The sequence below is a fragment of the Lethenteron reissneri genome, chromosome 52, assembly GCF_015708825.2.
Source record: "Lethenteron reissneri isolate LAM-NWPU_2019-01 chromosome 52, ASM1570882v1, whole genome shotgun sequence".
NCBI lineage: Eukaryota > Metazoa > Chordata > Hyperoartia > Petromyzontiformes > Petromyzontidae > Lethenteron > Lethenteron reissneri.
In genome coordinates this window covers 2827412-2850399 of record NC_083830.1, presented here as the reverse complement: position 1 = coordinate 2850399, position 22988 = coordinate 2827412, and the positions used below count along the sequence as shown (strand labels likewise).

General features: G+C 49.4%; 1 protein-coding gene across 1 annotated transcript in view; it reads right to left on the bottom strand.

Annotated features, from left to right (window-relative positions):
- The window catches only part of LOC133355868 (protein phosphatase 1 regulatory subunit 16A-like), a 134239-nt gene that overhangs the window by 107699 nt on the left and 3552 nt on the right, over positions 1–22988 (bottom strand). The window lies entirely within an intron of this gene.

Below are 22988 nucleotides of genomic sequence, written 5' to 3'. Positions count from 1 at the left end.
AGTTAGCATTATTACATTTTTTATAGCGGCATTATTACATTCTCAAATACCACCACCTCCATGGCATTGGTGCCAACAAAAAAAGTGTTGGAAAACAGTGCACTACTCGGTAAACTTTATATTTTATGTGATTTCGTGATCATCAGTGGGTGCATTTAAATATTCGATGGTTTAATGAATGCAGCGAGTGAGGGGTGGAGCAGCAGTTGTCACGCTTTCACTTTGAAGTTGGCAAACCTGCGTTCCATTCCTGGTCCTGGGTGCCCCCTGCCCCTCGAATCACTTCCCTTCACCAACCCACGCTGACCAGCCTGGTGCAATAAGCCAATTAATGTATTATTTAGGTTGAACTCCGGTTGACAAGGGTCACATCGCACTCCACGGCATCGTTTGATTATAATCAATTATTTATTGACATGTACAAGGCAGCGTAATCGTGGCAGGCAACAAACCGCCGTCAGCCACTTTATTACGCTGGCAAAATGTTTTGCAGCAGGTGGGAGTACCCGCACTTTGCCGCACCGCACGTGACCCGTCGATCAACTGACTGCGGAGTGTCTTGCTGCGGAAGAAGAGGCGGGGGGGGTGGGGAGGAATGTAATACACTTGCAGCATCGTTTCAACCGTCGCGCTGCGGGGAGATTGAACGGGCCGCCTCCTCTGGATCGTCCGGTGCTGGACATCTGTGATAAAATAGCTTCATAGCTCATCGGATTTCTCCAGGATAAAGATTCCGACTGTAATTCGGTGCCACTGCAGCCATCACACCGCGGCGGCGACGACGCGTAACTTGCACTGGGGGACAGTTATAACACAATGCCTGGCCTCGCAAACACGCATTACAAACACGCATTACAAACACGCATTCTAGCACTTGCCACAAATGGAATCACAATACCTTGCTGATCTCCTCAAGGAACAAAGATGGTCAACAGCATCGCGCACTTTCAGATGCAAGTCTGCGGCAGTCTGGAACGCTCTTCCTTCCAATATTTGGAAGCCACTGGTAGCTATGCACTTTTAAATCATCTACATTGACAAACTCATTTCTTCCAAACTGTTTTTTGTGTTTTCGTTCGTTGTCTGTCCCCCCCCCCCGCATCTCCAATTAGTGCGGTTGGCTTACGAATCGTACTAAAGAAGTACAACATACGTACGTACATACAACATACATGTTATGGGGAAAACGATCGGGCTGCAAACACAAACGTGGGCAAGTCACGTGGGGGGGGGGGGGGGGGGGCTGTCCGCTCGCTCCGTAATGAGGCTCTCGCGCAATATGGTCCGACGCTCGGAGCATCCATCGGGATCCCACCCACGCAGATGGGGAGAAAAAAATAATAATTTAACATCGTTGTTATATCCGAGAACACACAGAGTGATCGAGTCAGATCGAAATTAAATTCCTCGGTTGTTTTTTGGGGCGAGACATTTGCCGCGTCGCCCGTTCTTGTTGTTATACCATTGCCCACTGGGCGATGCCCCACGTTTCAAAGGGTACACAGTCGGTAAAGGTGAAGGCACAGAGCCCCTTGCAGTGACTTGCTCACACGCCACTGCTGGAGGATTTGTGCTCTGACGGAGAGAACTCTTTTAGGGAACTTTAATAAACTTGCAGCGTCGCTTCAACCGTCGCGCCGCTGGGGGATCGAACGGGCGACCTCCTCCGGATCGTCCGGTGCTGGACATCTGTGACGAACAAATAGCTTCATACCTCATCGGATTTCTCCAGGGAACCCCGCTAAAGAGGGGATTTCGGCCCTACTCTTTACACGCCGCCTTAAACGACACTCGCAAAAGAGGTAGGGCGAAACCCGCGCTTCACTCGTGCCACACGCGCGACCTGCCAATCCACTCGTCGCAGCGCACCGCTTTCTATCACGGCCGGGTGGGCCTCGGCGATGGGCCTAGACGCGCACCGTTGTGTCAACCGCCTCACCGGGAGATCGTAACGAAACGGTGACCGCCGAAATGCCGAGGCCGGCACGCCGACCGTACGACCACGGAGGCAGAGTCTCTCGCAGGTTGACGAAATAAATGGATAATAGTATTGAGACTAAACAAATGTCTGGCCGAATAAAAATAAACAGTCGTGCTCAAGGTACGCAGATACGAGGTGAGATTACCATAAGGTCAAACGGTCAAGTGCTCCGCATCAACGAGACACACGGGAGGTCGAGGTGACTTGCGCAGACATTGCCCAGTTGTGACCATCTGACAGCTCTCACAAGCAATGGTTCACCGTCACCGTTACCCTCGTAGATTACGTTATGCTACTGTGAAATCGCCGAGAGCGTGGACACATAATTTACAGATCTTTGTCAATGCGGTGATGGATGAGGGCCTCCGAACGGCGTGTCAGTCAATGGGGCTTCGTTCGCCGATGCCTCGAAAACACCAGTCCGTGTGGATTGGCTCATGTCACTCGTTACTGACGTGGAGCTGCGGCCGGGAGTCTAACTCGGGTCACGGGGTTCATCACGCAGCGCGGCTGACGACTCAGCGACCACTTCCTCCAAGGCGCTGTAATGTAAAAAAAATCCATTCCTAACCTACCAACAATTCGGTAATTATTGTTGGCGAACGATCATCATGATTGAAAAAAAAGTGTCACAAATATTAAGTAACGAAAAATAACGAGCACTTAGCAAAAAAACATTCCGTGAAAATGCTTTCAGAAGTGAATAATTTAGCGCCATCGATGTGATAACAGCGTGGCGGAGAGAGTTTCTGAAATGTAACACGGAGGGAGAGTGGCTTTGATTTGGTTATAGCCAGAGCATAAAATCACTCACGCTGGCACCATACTTTATCTCAATTTGCTGCCAAATGTACGAACATGGGCAATTAGGGAGCCGATGGCCGGGGGGCTGGTGAGCGGGGGAGCTGGGGGGCTCGGGGGGCTGGGGGGCTGGGGAGCTGGGGGGTTGGGGGTCCAGGGGGGCGGGGTGCCAGGTGGAGGTGCCGCTCCATCAATAAGAATAACCCCCACGGCTTTGCATCCCAAGGCAACAACATTTATACCGACCGGAAAAGTAAACAACAATGAAAAGAGGTTCGTCAATAACGCTGCCCTAAAGAGAGAAAGACATTTATATAACGGGTGATGTTTAGGGCAATGGATCATCTTCTTCACAGAGAGGTATTCGATGAAGCGCTACTCCGCATAAATTACACATTGCCGATTTTAAGGTGCACTTTTTCCCCCCCACCGTGTTTGAAAGCAAACAAATGTGGGCAACGCATCCTACAATCCGGCAAATGCATCGCCTTCGGGAGCACGTGCTTTAATCTAATTATTCACAATCATCTCCCCGAGGACATCTCATCCCGTGTTAAATTGGCGCGTTCACAATCGTCTCGTGGAAGAGGGCCCTCCTCCGCTGTACCGTATTCTCCAGATTATGGGACCACTCCTCCCGACTATTCCCGGTGACCCATTCAAAAGTCAGGGCGCCCCCTTCGGGGTGACTCGGCCGTCATTAACCTCCACCACGCCGCGACCTTGGGACCTTCCGAAGCAGTAGGTCGGCACGTGTTCCTCCAGGCCACTTGCTTTAGCTGGTAAATAAATAAAAAATGTCACTCTTTTGGGCCAGCGCTATCGAGTTGGTGTGCTTGTGGCACCGCCGCCAATGCGGTATCACCAATTATGAAAGTTTCAAGTTGAGAACCTAGAAAAGCTCTTCTTTCCCGAAGCACGTCAACCTCTCCCCCCCCCCCCCCCAAGGTCAGAGACAAGCATCAATGTCAACAGCGGACCATCGCGGATAGAGGCGCTAATGGCGTTAAGAGATTTTGTGTCTCTCCGCACCAGCTACGAGTGAGAGGTTGCGTTGTGGGAGTCAACTGGATGCAGCAGGACACGCAAAGCACTCAGCCACCCACACACGCGGCGTGGGCGGCTGCAGACAAGGCAGACGCGCGGGGCTGGGCTGTGTCTCGTGGCCTTTTTGCTCATGAGATTCTAAGTTAAATGGCTAAAAATATGTACAGTTATAAAAAATAATTGAGCTTTTATTTTCAATAAAAAATGTTTTTATTATTATTATAAAATTTCTATTTTATTTTTAGATTTGTTGTTTTCTATTTACGTGCCTTTACCAAAAGAACCAAGAACATGAATTCCTGCAGTCACGAAAGTTTTAATTCAAAACATTATTTAAAATATATATCCCATACACGTATCGTCACGTTGGCAATCCGCTGCCGGACGAAGGTCCGACAGCACCGTGGCGTGGGTTTGCTTCAACCGGGTTCGTGCGTCGTGCCCCCGTCACGGGGATGGAGGAGGTGGGAGATGGAGGAGGGAGTGAAGAGACGGATAGGAACAGGGAGGAGAAGGGTGGGGAGAGAGTGAAAGGGCTTGAAACGGAGAGGAAAGAGAGCGAGAGAGCAAAATGGAAAGAGGAGAGCGAGGGAAAGCGGGCAAGTGGTGGGGAGGAGAATTAGGGAGAGGCAAGAGAGAGTGAGAGCGGAAAGGGGGAGATGGGAATGAGGAGAGTGAGGGTGAGAGGGAGAGAGAAAAATATGGAGAGAGATAGGGGGGGGATGGGGAAGTGGGAAAGATACAGTAGAGGCAGGAGAGGAATAGAGAAGCAGGGAGACATGGAAGACGGGAGGGAGAGAGAGGCTTTGGCATCGCGCACTGGAGTTCTGCACGAAGGCTCCACCTTGCACCACACGCCGCAGAGCGTTTACCAGGAACGCGTGTGCTGCTCATGTACTGGGCACTCCAGAGAGAAATTAATGCCGGGGGCTTGTGAGGCTCGGGCTGGGCTGGGCTGATTGAATAACCACATGAGCTAGTCAGCCTCTCTGCCCTGTTCGTTCTGGGGCTGGGAGCAAATTGCCCAAACTATCAGCATATTGGACAGGGCCTTTTTTTCCCCTTCTCTGTGGCAAGGCAGGGCTGTTGATGAATGTGTCGAGTTTATGATCCAGTTAAAATGCCAGCGCATGAATGAGTCACGCCCGGAGAGCACGTATTTGTTTGTGTGCTTGGCTTAAGCGCTACTGCCAATGGAATCCCACAACTTGTAGATTTGTAAAAAATAAAAAAAGGTCAATAAGCCCAAAATAGAAATTAGGTAAGAAGCTGAAGGTGCATCCTGCCAATGACTTGTTCACACCACCCGCTGGTTGAAGGTCCACCACCGCTGCCGACTCTGACAAAGCCCCGTCTGGAGGGTATTTTGCCCTCATCTTCCACACCGACCGGACATCTCGGAGGAGGTCGAAGTACCCACGTTTTGCCCAACCACAACACGTGACCTGCCCATCGACTAACTGCTGTGAACCCGTTTTTTTTTCTAACTCTGCTGTGTGGACAGGCGGCGGGGGGGGGATTTATGAAACCTGCACAATCTTTGTTTCGACTGCCGAACGATCACAATAAAATAATAAAGTGCCAGCGTAACATTTTATAAACAGGAATAAAACTCAGGTCACCATCTTCGTCGCAGTGTAGTGGCATCTACAACCACGACACCGCCGCTCCCAACAAATAACACAAACAAACGCGGGCTTACCAGCCTCCCCGCTATTATGGACCATCCATCATCTGGCCGGCGCACCACACCCGGAGCAGCGTGGTCACACAATACGCACAATTCACGCCACTCGTGGAATTACCCATCACACACATTTTTTCCCTTATTTTTTTCTCTCTTCATATAACAGTATTTGGAGTGAGTGATTTTCCTTTGTAAAAAGAAAAAAACGTTGCGGGGCTTCCCCCACCCCCCTCTCCGCCCCGTCCACCACCTCCTGACCACTGGATTTGATTGCCGCGCACATTTTACGGGAATTACTTTTTGGGCTATTTTTTGTTTGTAGAATGTTCCTTCCTGCGGGCGTGGGAGGACAGTGGGAATGTGGGAATGCAAGTCACGTGGCCGTGCCACCCCCCCCCCCCCCCCACAATTAATAACCGTCACCGGGGCATTATTATAAAAACAATGTGGGATATTTCAACGTTACTACTAGTACACTGCCGGTCTACGTATGGCAGGCATGCCGATGGGGCTCAGAAATAAGTCATATATAAGAGGATAAAGTCCAAGGAGGGGATGAAGGCATGAGCAAAAAAACAAGTTGCTAGCAATGGTGTTGTCAATAACACTGCCCTAAACAGAAAATATAAAATCTATATATGTACATAAATAGGTGATGTTTTGGGTAATGGGCCTTCTTCATAGCAGTGCTTATATGAGGTGTACTCATATCCAACTTCCACTGTCTTGTAATTTTTGTTACACTGCAAATGTGACAGCGAACGGCGCCAGCGCATCGCCACGCTCGGTCGCTCTGCTAGCCGACGGCGACTGGGCAGGAGACGGGGGGGCAGAGAGTACCAACGCGAAAAACGACGGCTCGGCATTTCGGTACCGTGCCAGCGGCAAGGGTTTTACGATGCCGCCGTGGTGTGATGGCCGGCATGCCAATAACCGACGGCTCGATTCGATCTCCCGGCGGTCGTGGTAGTTGAAACGACGGTGCGGGTTTTTTATTCAATCCGACTTCTACTATTTTTATTTTACCAGGGTAAGACCCCCACTTAGCTGTACAGCTTTTTTTTTTCTTCCAGAAGTCACCTGGCTATCACAAATGATAGCCCAACAGAGTGCCTCTACACGTGGAAATGTTTAGCGGCCTAATACTCTAAACGCACGTTTCTAAAATGTGGAGGGAAAAACCGTAGGACCCGGAGAAAAATCCACGCGACCCCGGGGAGAGAGAGACCTCGCAAACTCTCAATATACACGCGTCAGGGTCGGGATCGAACCCACGACCTCTTGTATATCAGGCGAGGTGGTTAACATCTCGCCACCGCGGTGCCCAGCCCTGCTGCCTCCGTCCATCCAGCTGTGTAAAAGTGGGTACAGCCGTAGTGAAGTCAGTCGTCGGGTCGCGTGCGGTGGGGTAGAAGTATGGGTAAGCTCAACTCTTGTAAAGCATCTGGCTGGCGTGGGAGAGTAGATCCTTCTAAAGGAATTGCCGTGTGCAGATCCTTCAACCAGCAGCAGCAGCAGAAAGGCCTCCTCCATCCACCTTCACTCTTAACGCGAGCGGCCGCAGCCTCCGATTGCCACTTGTCCAGCCCTGCTGCGACATCGTCAATACATCAACGACAACCGCTCTCGCTCGCATACTTTATTTTGTTATAAACAAATAAAATTTGTGACAAAGTGGAAATTGGCCCCTTACGACGCTCCCCCGAAGCCGCTATGGCAACACGTAAATCATCCAAACCGAATCTGAACGCTCGTGAACGCTGGGGGAGCGGGAACGGCCACGAACTGAAAGTGCACCGTCGCGTTGCTTGTGGCAGGTTTACCGTATTAATGGAATCAAGCGAGAGCCGTATTCAATATTCCATCAGAAATGGGGTTGTAATGCTTCCCAGGGCAGAAAGTGCCGCTGTAATGAACGCCAGGCCCTGCTGGCACTTACGGAAGGTGTAACGCCGCCTTTTACCAAACCGCCTTTTAAAACGGCAGCATGAGGGGGGGAAGATGAAAAGGACGCGAGTGGGGAGAGAGAGAGATCATTTTCAATTTCATTTCTCGTCTCCAGCAGCACGCGCCTCATCATCGCCCGACCGCGACCGAGCAAAGTGGGTCAATAGCAGCGCGGCTACGACCTCAACATTCATCGCCAACATCTGCCAGGATCAATCCACCACTGGGTGAAGGCCTCCTCCTTCCTTCTGCCCGCCCCAAGCCATCGCCGTCTCTCGCGATCCCGCGACGCGGGGCCGTGACAACCCACCCCTGGCGCCTGAGCACGAGCGGTCGATCTCGTCGCTGTCCGTCGCTGCCCCACCCCGCCCACCCGCACCGTGGACGCGTTGCTCATCTCAAAAGTCGCGCGCTCGCCCCACCAGGACTTCGAAGCGGCTCAAGACGCACGCGTGCGTGCGACGTCGCGTGACGTCGCCTTTGCAGCCGTGGCTTCACGCAACAGTGGAAAGGCTTGCTGCGTGTTGGATTGTTGTCCTTCCCCCGCGCCTCCCGATTGGCGTGGTTGGCACACGCACCGTGCGAAAGAAGTTCAACGTACACACGTACATTGCACCGCCGTGGCAGCGTCCACAACCGTTAGGTCGAGTAAAAAAATAAAACATTGGTACAATGTTGATCACCGGCGGAGATTAAGCGGTGGGGGTCGCGCGCCCTTTAAGTTCAACGTTCATACTTTATCTTCTTGGTTCTTTCGGTAAAGTCACGTAGAATGGAAATAATAAAAATAAAACTTAATAAAATAATTCTCACGACGTTTCGGCCACAACGTAAGCAGCAATAAAATAATGAGAATTATTTTATTATGTTTTATTTTTATTATTTTATTATTTCCATTCTACGTGACTTTACCGAAAGAACCAAGAAGATGAATCTCTGCAGTCACGAAAGCTTTAAATCGAAGTTCATACTTTACTCAGACACACACGGGGTGGGTGGGGGGGGTGAGAGAGCGCTTGCTCAGACACAAGCGGATGGCGTCGCTACTCGTCCCTGCTTCTCGTTTAACATTCGTTCAAAGTTTGATTAACATTAGCCACGAATCCCAAGCCATCCACCACGTCGTAAACCCTCCGCTGCTGCCGCTGCTGCTGCTGCAGTCTCCACTGCTTTAAAGTAGGAATGGACGAGATCCGCTCCGATTCTAGAACAAACAATTGCGTGGATAACGAATCAAAAATTACATCTTTCACCTGGGGCTAACCGCGTCCGTGAAATGCGGTCAGGCCGAACGGTTCGTAATGCAGTGCGCTAACCATTGCGCCGCCACTCCTCCAAGCAGCGATGAACCAAGTGGACCAAGGACACCAACGCTGGTTTTACGATACTTCACCACGCCGATCGATGTGGCTTTGGTGAAGAAGAAGGTCGTGTAGTGGCCCACCCCCCAAAGTTTTTAAACACTCGCCTACCCCTACCCCTACCCCCCCCCCTGTTTAAACCAATGTCGCGCTCCTGCAGGGTTCACTCCGCACCAGCAAGGACACAACGCCGAGTCGGGAATACGTGCAGACGTGAGTGGGCGGCAGTTAAAGTGAGTCATGCTTTCGATCCATTTCTCATAGCGGCCAATATGTATCGACTGGAAACTTTCTACCGTGAGCTCAGTCGTACGACGATGCCTTTTGTTATTTTTATATTGGAAAAGAAAAATGCCCGATGCTCATTTCATGATAATAATAAAAAAGAATATACAAATGTGCCTATAGATGAAAGTTTTCCCATAATAGAGGTTTTTGGGTCAGATCGTGTAAATATAAATATGTCGGTGAACCCGCCATCATCCAACACAGCCAATGAGCAAGGTTTGTCACGTAAACAGAACGTGGCCAATTCGTTACGAGCACAGCACACCAGTGTGTTGGAGAGTAAACCCACAACATTTACAATTCGAATAGGCTGTCTCACCCAAAAACCTCTATTATGGATAAAATTGGTGGCGAAAGCCTCCTAGGTGTTCAAGTGCTAGTTTTAAATCAGGTGCATATTGCCCGCCATGACGTATCGGTGTGAAAGGCGGACGCTTGACAATGGAAGCTAACCGAAAACTGAGAAACACACAAAGAGTTGCGTGTTGAGAACTACGCTGAGAGACGGAGAGGGGGGGACACGGGGATCGGAGAACGGATGTCGCCAAGACACCACAACTATGCGACCACTTGCCAACCGCCGCCGGCAAATTCACATTCCGTTTTAATTGCCGGAGGGACACATGCAATAGAAAACACAAGCAGGTTAAAGACCTCATTCGAGGGGTGAAGAAAAGCAAGTGGGCTTGAGCACGATACGTCGCTAGAAAGGACCACGGCCGACGGATGAGACTGGTCACAGAATTGCAGTCGAAAGATGGAAGGGCGCGATGAGATGAAAAATGCGTTGTGGCATCTAGCAGTGGAGAGATCATGGCTATTGATGATGATGCAAATGTGAGGGTCATTCCCTTGAGCCGTGTAGAACTAGCGCTCTGGTCAGGACCCTCAATTCACCGTCGGAAGCATGCACGTTCAAATCCTGGAGGATAGAATAATTCGGCTCGTCACGGGTTAATTTGGTGAGAGAGCCATTGCAACAAACTCATTTTGCGTTGCTGCAGAACACTGTGGGTAAAATGTTTACGATCAGAACTCTGTTCTGTCCTCACCGATAACTACAAATACATCTTAGTGCACCGGCATCCTGGCTTTTCACACCAATATTATCCGGGCAGATCAACAGTGGTCAAGGCGTGGAGATACCAGCCTCTAGCCAGAGAAATGTGTAATTCCCCCAATGACTCAGGGCTTGACATCTAGCTCAGGATAATATTTCGTCTGCTTTGAGTTGACCTGTATTTCACGTGCAGCGCCGCTCAATTACAACGACCGACATCGTCGCAGAGTGTTTCTCAAAATAATTCAGAAAAATCGGGCGCATTTTAAGACCCCCGGAAATCGTACGGTCCTCTGCGGTGTGCCAAGAGAGCAATGGGGAGAAGAACAAGGGGGGGTGGAGAAGACAGAAGGGATTTTTTTTTAAGTTGGAGATTGATGGCTGCTATTCCTTAATGATGACGCAGGGAGCGGTCGTCCACGAGCATTGGACGTGCTCGCAGGACACTAGCGCAAGCGGAGCAGCGCCGCCGCCTCTCCGCACAGAGCGCTGCATTTGGTGCAGAAGAATATCGACACGCACCCCCGGATTCAACGTCACCCACCAAGTCTCACATCCGAAAGCAAACGTGTCAACTAATGAGGATGGCCCAGGATGATGAGATGTTAACTCCCTCGCCTGGTATGCGGGTGGTCGTGGGTTCGATCCCGATCCGCCGACGCCCGTGGTCACGCGGATTTTTCTCCGGGTGCGCGAGTTCTTCCCTCCACGTTTAGAATCCACGTGAGCATTTGACCGCTATAGATTTCCGCGTGATAAGCCACTTCGTTGAGCTATCATTTATGGTGACCTGGTTGCTTCTGAAAAAGAGCTGTATAGCAGCTCAGTGAGCCTCAACTGGTCAATTGAAAATAGTTGCTTTTAGTTTTTATTTACGAATGTGTAACATGCACAAGGAGGTACGAGGCTGCCGTGGTGAAACGATGAGTGCACTGGTCTTGCGATCCGGAAGTCGTGGGTTTCCATCTCCGGGCACGGCAATTGAAACAACGGTGCCAGTTTTGTAAAATACCCACCCCCATTTCCGCCTCTGTCGACCCCGCGTTATCAATCTGCAGGTAGTGTGTGGTGGGGTAAAGAGTGGGTATTTCCACCACCTCTCCCAAGATGCTCGAGCAGCGTGGAAGGGCAGGCCATATATACCCTCCAAGAGCGGGTCTCGAAAGCTCCCTCGAGTGGAGACCCTTCCAACAGCAGTGGTGTGAGCAATGAAGTTGCAGGGTTGCGCCTTTTGCCCCTTTTACAAGGCACAGAAGAAATGTTGAGCAAATAAAAATCAGCTTCGCTTGCATTAAACGCTCACCGCGAAGCGCACGAGATAAGTTATAGAATATTTATTTTCGCCGAAGGCTTATTTAAGATCGAGACACTTTAATTGACAGGCGAGTAATTGCGCACGTCATTGCATTTTGCCCATGCCACAAGGCGTTTGGCTGCGCACAATTTCTTCTTCTTATTATTATTATAAAAAAATAATAATTCATAAATAAAATTATCTGCTGGGTTTCTCACCCGTTATATTTTATAGCCGAGCCCAGAAAAAAACCTCATCTCAGCCAAAGTGCACGCCGGCTTCGCAGGAACGTTGCACACTGTCGCTCACCGCCGCTCGCCGCTCCCCCTCCCCCTCCCTCCTATTCAAATCGTTAATGGTTTTATTTTTGGGTACACAACGCCGAACGAAATTGCGCACGGCACGTTTAGCAATTAACACACGTGCAAAATTTATGCGGAACAAAGCGCTTCATCCGTTAATCAAATTCGCGCGCGACGTTGCGGATTTTAGAAAACGCTCATTTAAAGCGCGCAGGGGAACACGTCAAAAGGGCCACGGGCCCACGGGATATCGCGTTTCGCCAACATGTTCGGTGCGCGGGGGTCACTGCGCGCCAAATTGGCCGTCAACGTTAATTGCTCCGGAAGGGAGCGCAGAGAGTTAAAGGTGTCAGAGTGCACACCTGCCAGCTATTGTCCTATGCTGCAAGCCCGACTGACAAATCCAGTTCCAACCCACGCGCTCGTTCTGGACACGCGTGTGCCCGAGCTGCGGCAGAATCCGTCAATCCCGGACGCGGTCTCTTCGGCAATCTTCGGACCCACAGATAATCCAACTTTTCTATGGAAGACAATCATCCTTGATTGCGCGGGATAGCCTATGATGGTGACGATGATTGTCCTATGCACAGAATCGCACTGCTTCTCAACCTAGTCACATCAACATCTCATACACCTCTGATGAGCAAGGTTGTGCCTCCGATCAGCGGGGTTGGCTACGTACGGTGCGAAAGAAGTTCAACCTGCATACACATAGCAGACGTGTAAATAACAACACCATCCAGCAATCCACTGCTGGACGGTGGCCACGCCATGGCCGTGTTTCGTCACAAAAGCAAAGTTTGTGGGGAATAGCCATTTTCTATACTTTTTAGGCACAAGCAATTAAAAAATAGTACCCAGGAACAAAAATTGTGTGACATATCGTTACTGGTCGTGAGCGGGAATCGAACTCGGGCCGCCGGGTTCATAGCGCTGCAAACCAACCGCTACACCACCGTACGCTAACCACTACACCACCGCACATACACACACACACGCACGCGTGTTTAGGACGGGTTTATTTTGCAAGGTCTTCAACGTAAAAAAAAAAACCCGTAAAAACCCAGCGCGCCTGAAAGAGCGAGCCTGTACGGAAAGAGGACGACGATGCTTCGTGCCGCGTGCACACGGCTACTTCTGTTTGAAGTGTTACGTCTGAAACTCAAGATTGTGATAGCCCTTGGCTCGGGTTTTCTAACGGCGCCGATTTATCATTCGCGCACAAACGGCGCCACAGTCAGAAACGCTGGAACTCACCGTTCTGCGTTTGTTGTTTTTGGTTCGACGCGGCCACCGTTGGCTTGTGAAATGCGTTTGGCTTCGGTTAGAGTCGTGTAAACGGAGGGTGGCGGCAACGTTCATCGCCTTTTATGGGTCAGCAGGTCAATGAACAATGTTGGCACAGCAGCAATAAGTGTGCAAAATAGTATCTAGTGTGCTGCGCGCAGAGGGGCCATTAGCTGCAAACGTGGCGTGTTCCATATGTATTTTCTGTTCTTTGAAGGCAACAGTGTGAGACTGACAAATGTGTTGAGGGTTTTTTTTCTCGTTGTTAATTTTGCTTGTGCACCACTGCTGCCAACGCAGCGCCGCCAGATCACTCGTTTAATTATCTATAATGTCACTCACTCAAGCGTCGAGGTTGAGCGGCAGCGCCGTGGTTGACGCATTGAACTATGAACCCAGCACAGAATTCATTTCCCGTTTGGCAAAAAAACAAATTTTGTACGTGACCCTAATTTCTTCACGCATCATCAAGGCTCACTCGAACAGCAGCAAACACGTCGGTACGAAAACCTGTCGAGCGATTACAAAGCACCCTGGAGGCAGCCGTGACACAGTAGTTAGCGCACTACTCTACGAGACTGTAAACCTAGGTTTGATTCCCGGCCAGAGAAAACATTCGGAGGGAGCGGCACCTCAACCAGTCCTGGGCCCTCTCCCTTCCAGCCCAAACCACACTGTCCAGCGTGGTGAAATATGGTCGAACAACCACCACGCCTGACATGGCGCGGCGAGGCATTCATTCAGCAGCGGGCTGAGATAGTGGCTGCAGATGATCATCTTTGTTTATTTTTTCTCCCAGCCAACGTACGCCCGTGCAGATTTTTTTCACGTTATAATTCAAGACGGCACTGTGCTTTCTGTTTGCTGTGCACGCACATGACTCAACATCACTGGTAACTGGTACTGGCTCATCAGTTTACATTTAAATTGTGTGCAAATATCAGCCCGTGTGTGTGTGTGCGTGCGTACACGTGTGTGTACGTGTGTGTGTGGGAAGTCGCAGTGGTTTGTGCTCTGCGCTATGAACCCGGTGACCCGAATTAAAATTCCCATTCATGGCCAACACCAGTGGAGATTACCTGAACTGGTGCTGAGCCTCCCCTAGGTCGACTCAGCCTCATCGCGCGGTGGCGAGATGTTATCTGCCTCGCCTGGTATATAGGAGTTCGTGGGTTTTATCCTAACCCTGATGCCTGCATATGTTTCACGTCTCTCTCCCCGTGGTCACATGGATTTTTCTCCAGGTCATCTGGTTTTTCCCTCCACATTTAGAATTAACATGCGTTTAGAGTATTTGGCTGCTATGAATTCCTACGTGATAAGCAACTTCATTGAGCTATCATTTGTGGCCAGTTTATTTTTAAACACCAATGTGCGACCAATTGTGACGAGATGAACGAGTCTGTTGCAACGTTATCAGAGACAGCAGAGGTCCCGAGGAAGACCATTCATGGTCATTGGTTCCATATGTTTAGCTATATAGCCAATGCAAAGTTCACCGATTGGTGGACCTGATAATATTAGGCTGGGGTGGAAAAAATTGCATGGCCCCCATACCGCCGTTTAATAACCGAGAGTGGACTAAACGTTTTGACTGCATTCGCCGAACAAGCCAAGAAAGCGTTCTTCATTGCAAGGCCTTTGGGCCACTGGCGGCCCCTGGCCCCTAATGCGCGACCCTCGACAATACACAAATGTGAAATGACCCCATATTGCTGTCAAACCCCAATGATTTCAAATGTGTGGCGGCTCTCACACTGATGTCTTATCGACGAAAGTGTCCCACCCCTCTGCAAATTAGTGAAGAACGCCGAGCTAAGAGAATGAATACAATCAAATAAAAAGAGCTGACCAAATTAGCCGTTAAAGCCACGTGCGTCGTCCACCTGCGGCCGAGCTTGGACCAAAACACAGAGTCATGATAAGCGGGGACAGAGACAGCGAGAGAGAGCGAGAGCGGTAGAGAGAGAACGAGAGACAGCGACAGAATGAGAGAGCAAGATAATGAGAGAGAGAGGGAGAAAGAGTGAGGGCGAGAGAGAGGGAGAGAGTCACAACCTCCCCCCGTCGTCGCTGGACTCTTAACCTCATGCCAGCACATTTCGCCGATATTCTGACGGGCACAGCTGGTGCGGACGAATGTTTTTTTGGAAACCCGTCACGGATCACTCGACGGAGTGGGGGACGAGCGGTGGCGGGGGGGGGGGTACCGGACAGCGTGCGAGAGGCCCCTCTGAGCGTGTCTGCGCATCTGAGTTAATCACCCCAACCGGCGCCTGCTTTTGTTTCTCCAGGATAAATAAAAGATTCCCCATTCTGGTACTTGCGGAGCGACCTTCTCCTTCTTCGCATTATTCCGTGCGCTGGCTGGCGAGCAAGTCCATGGAGGGGGGGGGACCGGTTTTCATGAGGAGCCTCGCTGGGAAAGGGTGAACATCTCAAGCGCTGCCCACAACGGATGCTGGAATTTCGCAGTTCAGTTGACGGAGGGGGGGGGGGGGGGCAGGAGGGTGGAAAGCAACTGCGGCCGAATAACAACGCTAAGTGGAGGAATTGTAAATGCTAAAGATATTAAATTCGCCCGCCGACCCTCGATAACAGGTGTTACAGACTTGCGAGGCTACGCTGCGGGTAGCAAAAGCCAGCGTAGCATCAGCCAGTGTTTGTACTGTTCTTCTATGTTCTCCCCCTCCCACCACCATCACCAATCTGTACTGGCTGACGTGGTGAAGTATGGCCAAACGAATCCCGTCTCCACACGGCACGAGGCATTGACAGAGAGCTGCGCGTGTGTCAATCCACTGCTGGACTAAGTTAACGAGTGAGAGGCGGGGAGGGGGGATGTTCCAGGATTGGTCTGGATATTACTCGCCACCGACGTTAGCCGTGGCCAGGAGCCGCACCCAGGTCACCGGGTTCACACCGAGGGGCATTAACCACTCCGCGTGCGATTAATTAGATTCTTCTTCTAAAGCCAGTGCTGCTGCAATTGCATTTGGGAGCTGCGTGCAAATAAAAGTACGCGACGAGCATCATCAATTGGGAACAAAAATAACACGGATTGAGCGCGAACAGCGGCAAACGGTGAAAGTGCCTGCGTGCGCCACAAGCGCGCGGACAAGTGCTACGCTGGCGGCACTTGTCCAACGGTGGACATCCCACAGTTATTGACAGTGGTGGCTCAGCATATCAACGGGACGAGCAATTTCCACAAAGTGGTACTCGCAGTACAACTGCGGAGGTGTTCGAGGATGGGCCGTGTGGCTCTCCGGTTTGAGTGTTTTTAAATCCTTTATATTAAGTTCACTTGCGCGCTTGCGACCGTGCAAATCTTTCGGTCGTTTTTTAACCCACTTCCCGTGATCCAATCGAGCTGAAATTTTGCACACAGACTCGTTGTGCGTGACAATTTATTTTCGTGAAAAATGTTTTCCAAAATTTTACACCTTTTAGGAATTTTTTTTTATATTTAATTACCAATTGCTTAATGGTGGCAGGCAATCATCTGACCCATAGGTGGCAGCCATCTCAAGCCAGAGGACGAGAGGACTCTAGCCGCCACGCATATAAAGGATTTATAGTGAAAAACTTTTTTTACGGGTACATTTTTTTTCAGAATCAGAATATTTATTTGTACTGGAGGAGGAATCCGAAGAGCTAAAGAGCTGTTTTTCCCAGACGTCCAGTCGGGGGGGGGGGGGGGGGGGGTAAGAACAATACAACAACAACAGTATAAAAACACGATATGAGTGCAAAGTACAAGAAAGGTAACCAAATCATCCAAACACATACAAATTAGAGTAATCACATCCTGCCAGACAAAGTCCACTGAGGTATTAACTTATCATTCAGAAGCGACGTGGCTCAAAGAAGCAGCCTGGCATGTGGACATTTATAGCAGTCAAATACTTGACACGCGCGTTTTTTTTTTTTTAATGTGAAAACTCGAGGACCCGGAGAAAAATCCACGCGACCATGCCAACTCCAAATATAGAAGCGTCAGGATCAGGATTGAACCCACGCCCTCCTGTGTTTGTGGTATCCGACTGAAGAGAGTGCGAGATATATCCTCCTTCGAAAAAAAAATAATCCCCAAATCTCTCCGCTCTAATCCTACCTAGTTCTGCACTGCCGGTCCGCTATCGTGCTCCAAGCGTGCATTGCGATCTGGCAAAGTAGTAGTTTTTTTCCCCTTTCACAGATACATTTTTTCCCAGTTGACCGATCACGGAAAGCTAAGCTGCGGTTGGGGCCTGGACAACGCTTGGATGGGTGGTCCACCAGGCGTAAAACCGGTGGCTGTGCTTCGTTAGCAGAGAGCAGTCTACATCAACCCAATACTTTAATGTGCTACGCTCCAAGGTGTATCTTAAAGTGAACGACACCGCACTGACCGGCATGAAGTATGTTCAAATAACCCCCCCACCCCCCGCCATGGCCTGCACGATTTGAGGCAGAGGCCCTCATCCAGCAGCGGATTGACAGCGGGACCACGAGGCTTACACACGAACATGCAGACTGACCAGCTAAAGTCACATTAAGGCAATGCATTTGAAAAAAACAACGGTTACGTCAACGCGGAAAAGACACGCCGTGCAGCCAGGGCAGTATGATCCAACAGGCCGCAGTACGCACTGTGCCTAGGGCCTACGAAACACTAAAAGGGCCTCCAAAAACATGTGACCATGTTTTTTAAAATGTTGTATATGTATGATAAAACATTTCACCAAAATATCTTCTTGGATAAATACATTTATAAGGATAGGCACACTGTACATACAAAGAAGGCAGAGTCATGTCAATGTGTAACATCTTCAAATTGTGTTTTTCGCCCAATCGAGCGAGTGACAGCGACAGTGGTAGTAGTAACATGGGGCAGCAGAACCGACTCTAGGAAGTTATCGCCGAAGACCTACGAAACACAAGGTGCCTTGGGCCCACAAGAACATTAATAGGGGCCCTTCGTGCAGCCGAACCCAGGCAGCAAACAGGAGCCCTGAGTGCGAGGAAGGAGGCGACAATGCCACAGGGGAGGTGCGGGATGATGGCAAAGGGTTATCGACGAGAGGAAAACCGGGCAGAAGCTGCTACACACTCGCACATTCCGCAGAGTGGCGACTAAAGATTTCGTTTTAATTACGTTGCCCCGTCGTCTTTTAATCTCGGGGGTCACCACGTTGGGTCAGCGGCCCCCACCCCCCCGGCCCCGCTCCTCCGGCCCTTCTGACGTCTGCCGCGTTTGGGGTTTGGGGCAACAACGCACGGACAAAAATAAACCCACGCGCACATTCGTCGCGCAACATTAAACACCTCGCCTGCCTAATGGCATGCAATAATTACACCCGTGCCCCCCCCCCCCGACCCCCTTCAAGGTGACGCCAAAAAAATTTGCCCCAAGGCCTCCCCCTGGCCCCCATTCATCGCCCTGACTCGGGAACCACGGCGGACGCCGGCGTGAAAATCTTCACGGAGCCCTTCGAAGAGCAATTAGCTCATTGAAAGCGGCGATTATTTAATTATGTTTAATTTTTATTATTTTATTATTTCCCTTCTACGTGACTTTACCGAAAGAACCAAGAAGATGAATCCCTGCAGTCACGAAAGCTTTAAATCGAAAGATTCTTGTCTTGTTATTTTTCAGCACAACATCAAATACACCCCGACGGACACACATATTTCTGCCCCGATCCAATTGTGCGCCCTCCTCCACCCCAGCGCAGTATCTGTGTCCACGGGCGTAGCTGCGGCGAGGAGCCAGACGGGTCGTCGTTCCGCAGGACCGCGTGGGATACGGTCACGCATTTGGGAGTGCATTCAGCAGTGGATAGATAACGGCCGACGATGTTAAATAACGTATCGATGTGTTCTGCTGTGATATTTAATATTTTCCAGAATTTAGAGAGAATATTTCGTACAAGTGATGCCGATCAAAGCGGACGCTGCACGATGGCCTATTGTGCCACTAACCGTACTACGCCTTAAACCCACCGCAGCTGATGTACTCGTGGATTGACATTTTTGTTTCAGTGGAAAATCATATATAACCTTTAGAGTCGTCAACAAAAACGCTGCCTTGCTTCAGTAATTACATTTTCCGCGGGAAAAAAACAGGGAAGCAATAAGAAATACTTTTCTCCGTTCACCGTTCACATAATTGGGAGCATTTGTTGTGTGCCACGTTTAGGAACATTTACGTGCAATAATGAAAAGCGATTTCTTGTTTTCCTCCTCGCCATCAATTACCATGTTAGCACCGTCGCAACTGAAATCACATAATTACGGTATCTCCATAAACATCACCACCCTAACGAGGCTAGCATCACAATTCTAACGAGGGTAGCATCACCATCCTAACGAGGGTGGCATCACCATCCTAACGAGGGTAGCATCACAATTCTAACGAGGGTAGCATCACCATCCTAACGAGGGTAGCATCACCATCCTAACGAGGGTAGCATCACCATCCTAACGAGGCTAGCTGAAGCCGAAACACTGTGGTCTTAATCTGGATTTACTCCATTGGATTCGGTAAGAGCAGCAGCAGCAGCGTCATCATCATCATTGCACTTTCTCAACCCATTTTTTTATGGAAAAGCTGATCCGCAAGAAAGTACATTTGCAACGTCGTGATCCATTATTATTATTATCATCTTTACCAAAAGAACCAAAGAGTTTTAAGTACATTTGAACGTAAACCCTGAAACTGCCCACATTATTCCGGAGCCTGCCACCCCAGTGGGGTCGTTGTTTTATTGCTGGCCTGAGCCTTCAGGTACAATTATAATTATCAGAGTTAATTGAATGATTTACAGGTCTCCCAAGCATATTTGCATAGAATCTATTAGCGGAGGCTGGCAAAGCACCCTTTCGAAGCTAAGAGGATTATGCCAATCAGTTATCGAGACAAGCTGGCCTGACGCCAACAAGGGGGAGAGTTATTGTCTCCGAGTCGGGTTTGCCGCAGGGCAATATAAATTGGCTGGCGAGCTTTCGGCAATAGAAGTTTGAGATGAATCTTGACAGCCCCCCTTGTCAAATCGAGGGCAGTGACTCAAAAGTCGATTTGTTACGCGACATCTCCCCGTGCGCTTTCTGGTTGTGCCGCGTGCAGTTTACCGCTTCGCTACAAACCGCCGTGAGCTCCTCCGGCAACCGAAATTTTCGCGTACGACAGCGACGGCCTACAGGAACTGAATTTCAGTTTTCCGGAGAAAACTCTCGGGGCACGAGGAGGGAAACATCAAGACATTATTGTTGCAAGGCAGCACCACGGCACGGCCGGCACGCAGCCCGAACGCACACATCGCAGAGACGTGCGATGCCAGTTTGGCATCGAGAAGAGCACGCCTATTCTTGGTTCTATCGGTAAAGTCACGTAGAAGGGAAATAATAAAATAATTAAAAAATGTCGTACTGTCGCACTCACGTGAATAACAGCTTCATGGATGTTGCACGGTTGTTTTAACTCAATCCTCCAATTTTCCCCCTGTGACATAGATTAACCGTTTCCCCAGGGGTGGCAGTGGACGGTGGGATGGTTTTGCCCCGATGTCCTGGAGGCACAGATAACTAAATTTGGCAACGGCTTGCCTGCTTCCCCGTGCCGGGCGCTTGTTTAGGAGCTGAAGAGTTACATTCCTAATTCGGTTGACAATACTCCACGCAGAACAAATAGGCCGCTGTATCTTAATTATTGTGATTACCCAGCCACGCGCCATATCGCAAGGACACACACTGGGCGAGATGCGTATAATATAACATAACCGCAAAAAACTACGTAGCAGTGTCCTGTTAGTTATTTCGCCAAAAAGTTTCTCTACCCGAGGCTGATAAAACAACGGACAGCTGGTAAAGTTAACACGGTGGGGGGGGGGGGGGGGGGCAGAAAGCACGCTAAGAAAAGACAAACAGCGTGGGTAGGTGGGCCGGAAGAGATGCGTATGAACTGTCAACTACCACATACAGCAGTCGCGTGAACATCCATGCGGCGGGGAAGTCTCGAGCATTTAATAATAGGGCTTTTCCCCTTCTTCTTGGTTCTTTAGGTAAAGTCACGTAGAAGGACCTTCTACGTGACTTTACCGAAAGAACCAAGAAGATTAATCCCTGCAGTCACGAAAGCTTCAAATCGAAAAAGGGTTTTTTCCATTTTTTCTGGCAACAAAACTGAAACCTTTTTACAAGGATTCATGTCTGCATTAACCACAATACTTGCAGTCAAAATGCAGAAAAAAACACACTATGATAATATGTGCATTGTCCTTGAAACTGAATGGTCCACACCAGAGACAGCTTTCTTTTGAGCCTCGTCTCAAACGGTGTTAGACCAGATGACGCCAAAAGGCGTCCAGCACAAAGACAATGCCACTATCAAAGTAATGAGGGCTCGTGGTGACCAACCATCTACATCATTAGACCTCCTTTGCCAGTACCAAAAAATTACAATAGAGGTTTTTCCCCTTTTTTTCTGGCAACAAAACCGAAACCTATTATTACATATGTGTCAGTTTATTATTGAAATATTATATTTTGGTACTGGCAAAGGAGGTCTCGGGCATTTGGCGACCATATCTCTCTTGGATGTGACTCACAGGGTTGTGCCACGTCTCGAAGAAATCTCCGAGAGAGTGGCAGCGTGGCACGCTACACGCCCGCGGTGCAACCCAAACAACGCGCGGACGGAGCGACGCAGCGTGGCAGAACCGCGAAAACCCGCGCAGCAGATTTGAGCGACTGGCTGGGGACAGCGCCGCAGACTTCAAAATGCAACCTCAGACAGAGAATAAAAAAAAAGAAAATCCACGTTCGTAATGATACACAGGAGGGAATAATTATCAGACGTTTTAGAATACGCTGTGACAATGTGCACGGTACGAACTTCACCCATCGCCATCCCAAGTGTGGATACAAAAGAAAAAGCCAGTGCGTCCGAGTACATCCGACAACGTGGCTACTTTACGAGCATTTTCTCCCTCATCAAGAAAGCAGGAAAACGTGATTTAGATGCAAATTATAGTCCTAAATGATTGACACGCTATGCCCAAGTAAACAGGTACTCCATTATTACACTAATGATTGCACACAAGTGTGTGAAATGTACATCCGGAATTGCGGAATTTCCCTGGTGTAAAAACGTATACATCTACTGGACTATTTTAGGCTTCTGAGTGCAGAGCCCGTAACATATATTACTGCCATTATTCTTTAACAAACACAGTAAAACCTTGGATTGCGAGCATAATTCGTTCCGGAAACGTGTTGTAATCCAAAGCACTCGCATATCAGTTGCGATCACGTGACGCTCGGCAGACAAAGCGTATACACGCACTACTCGTATTGCAAGACCTCGCTCCTTTATCAAATGAATATTTATTAAAAAATTTGCTCGTCTTGCAAAACACTCGCAGACCAAGTTACTCGCAATCTAAGGTTTTACTGTAATGCCCAATGAGAAAAAGAATACGTGTATATATAAGGAGTTAACATCGCAAGCAATGCCCCTTCATACTCGGAGTGGTGGTATACCCTGCAGCTCAAGTTAAAGACGGCACCAAACTTTACCGCTCACAGTATCGCACATCGGGCAAGTAAAAATGTTGAAAACCGATTAAGAATAAGTCGCGCACACGCCGTGGATTAAGTAATGATTCCCAACATGCTCTTTTCAGTGTTCAGATACATTTAATTAGCAGAATAGAAGCTGGCGGCAGAGCCGTCAGGGCGGGAAAAAAAAACCACGCTTTCATAATTGAAAATACGCAGAAGACATGGAACATTTTGGCAATGTTGGTCCAACGGTTCCAACCAAATGCCAACATTAGCCGAATGTTGTTGCCATGTTTACTCGGTAGTCCTGTTTGGTCTGGTTTGTATTCGGCAACCCTTCGATCAATTTGGGCAGTTTTTTATACGACAGGGTGAGTCCAAAATAGC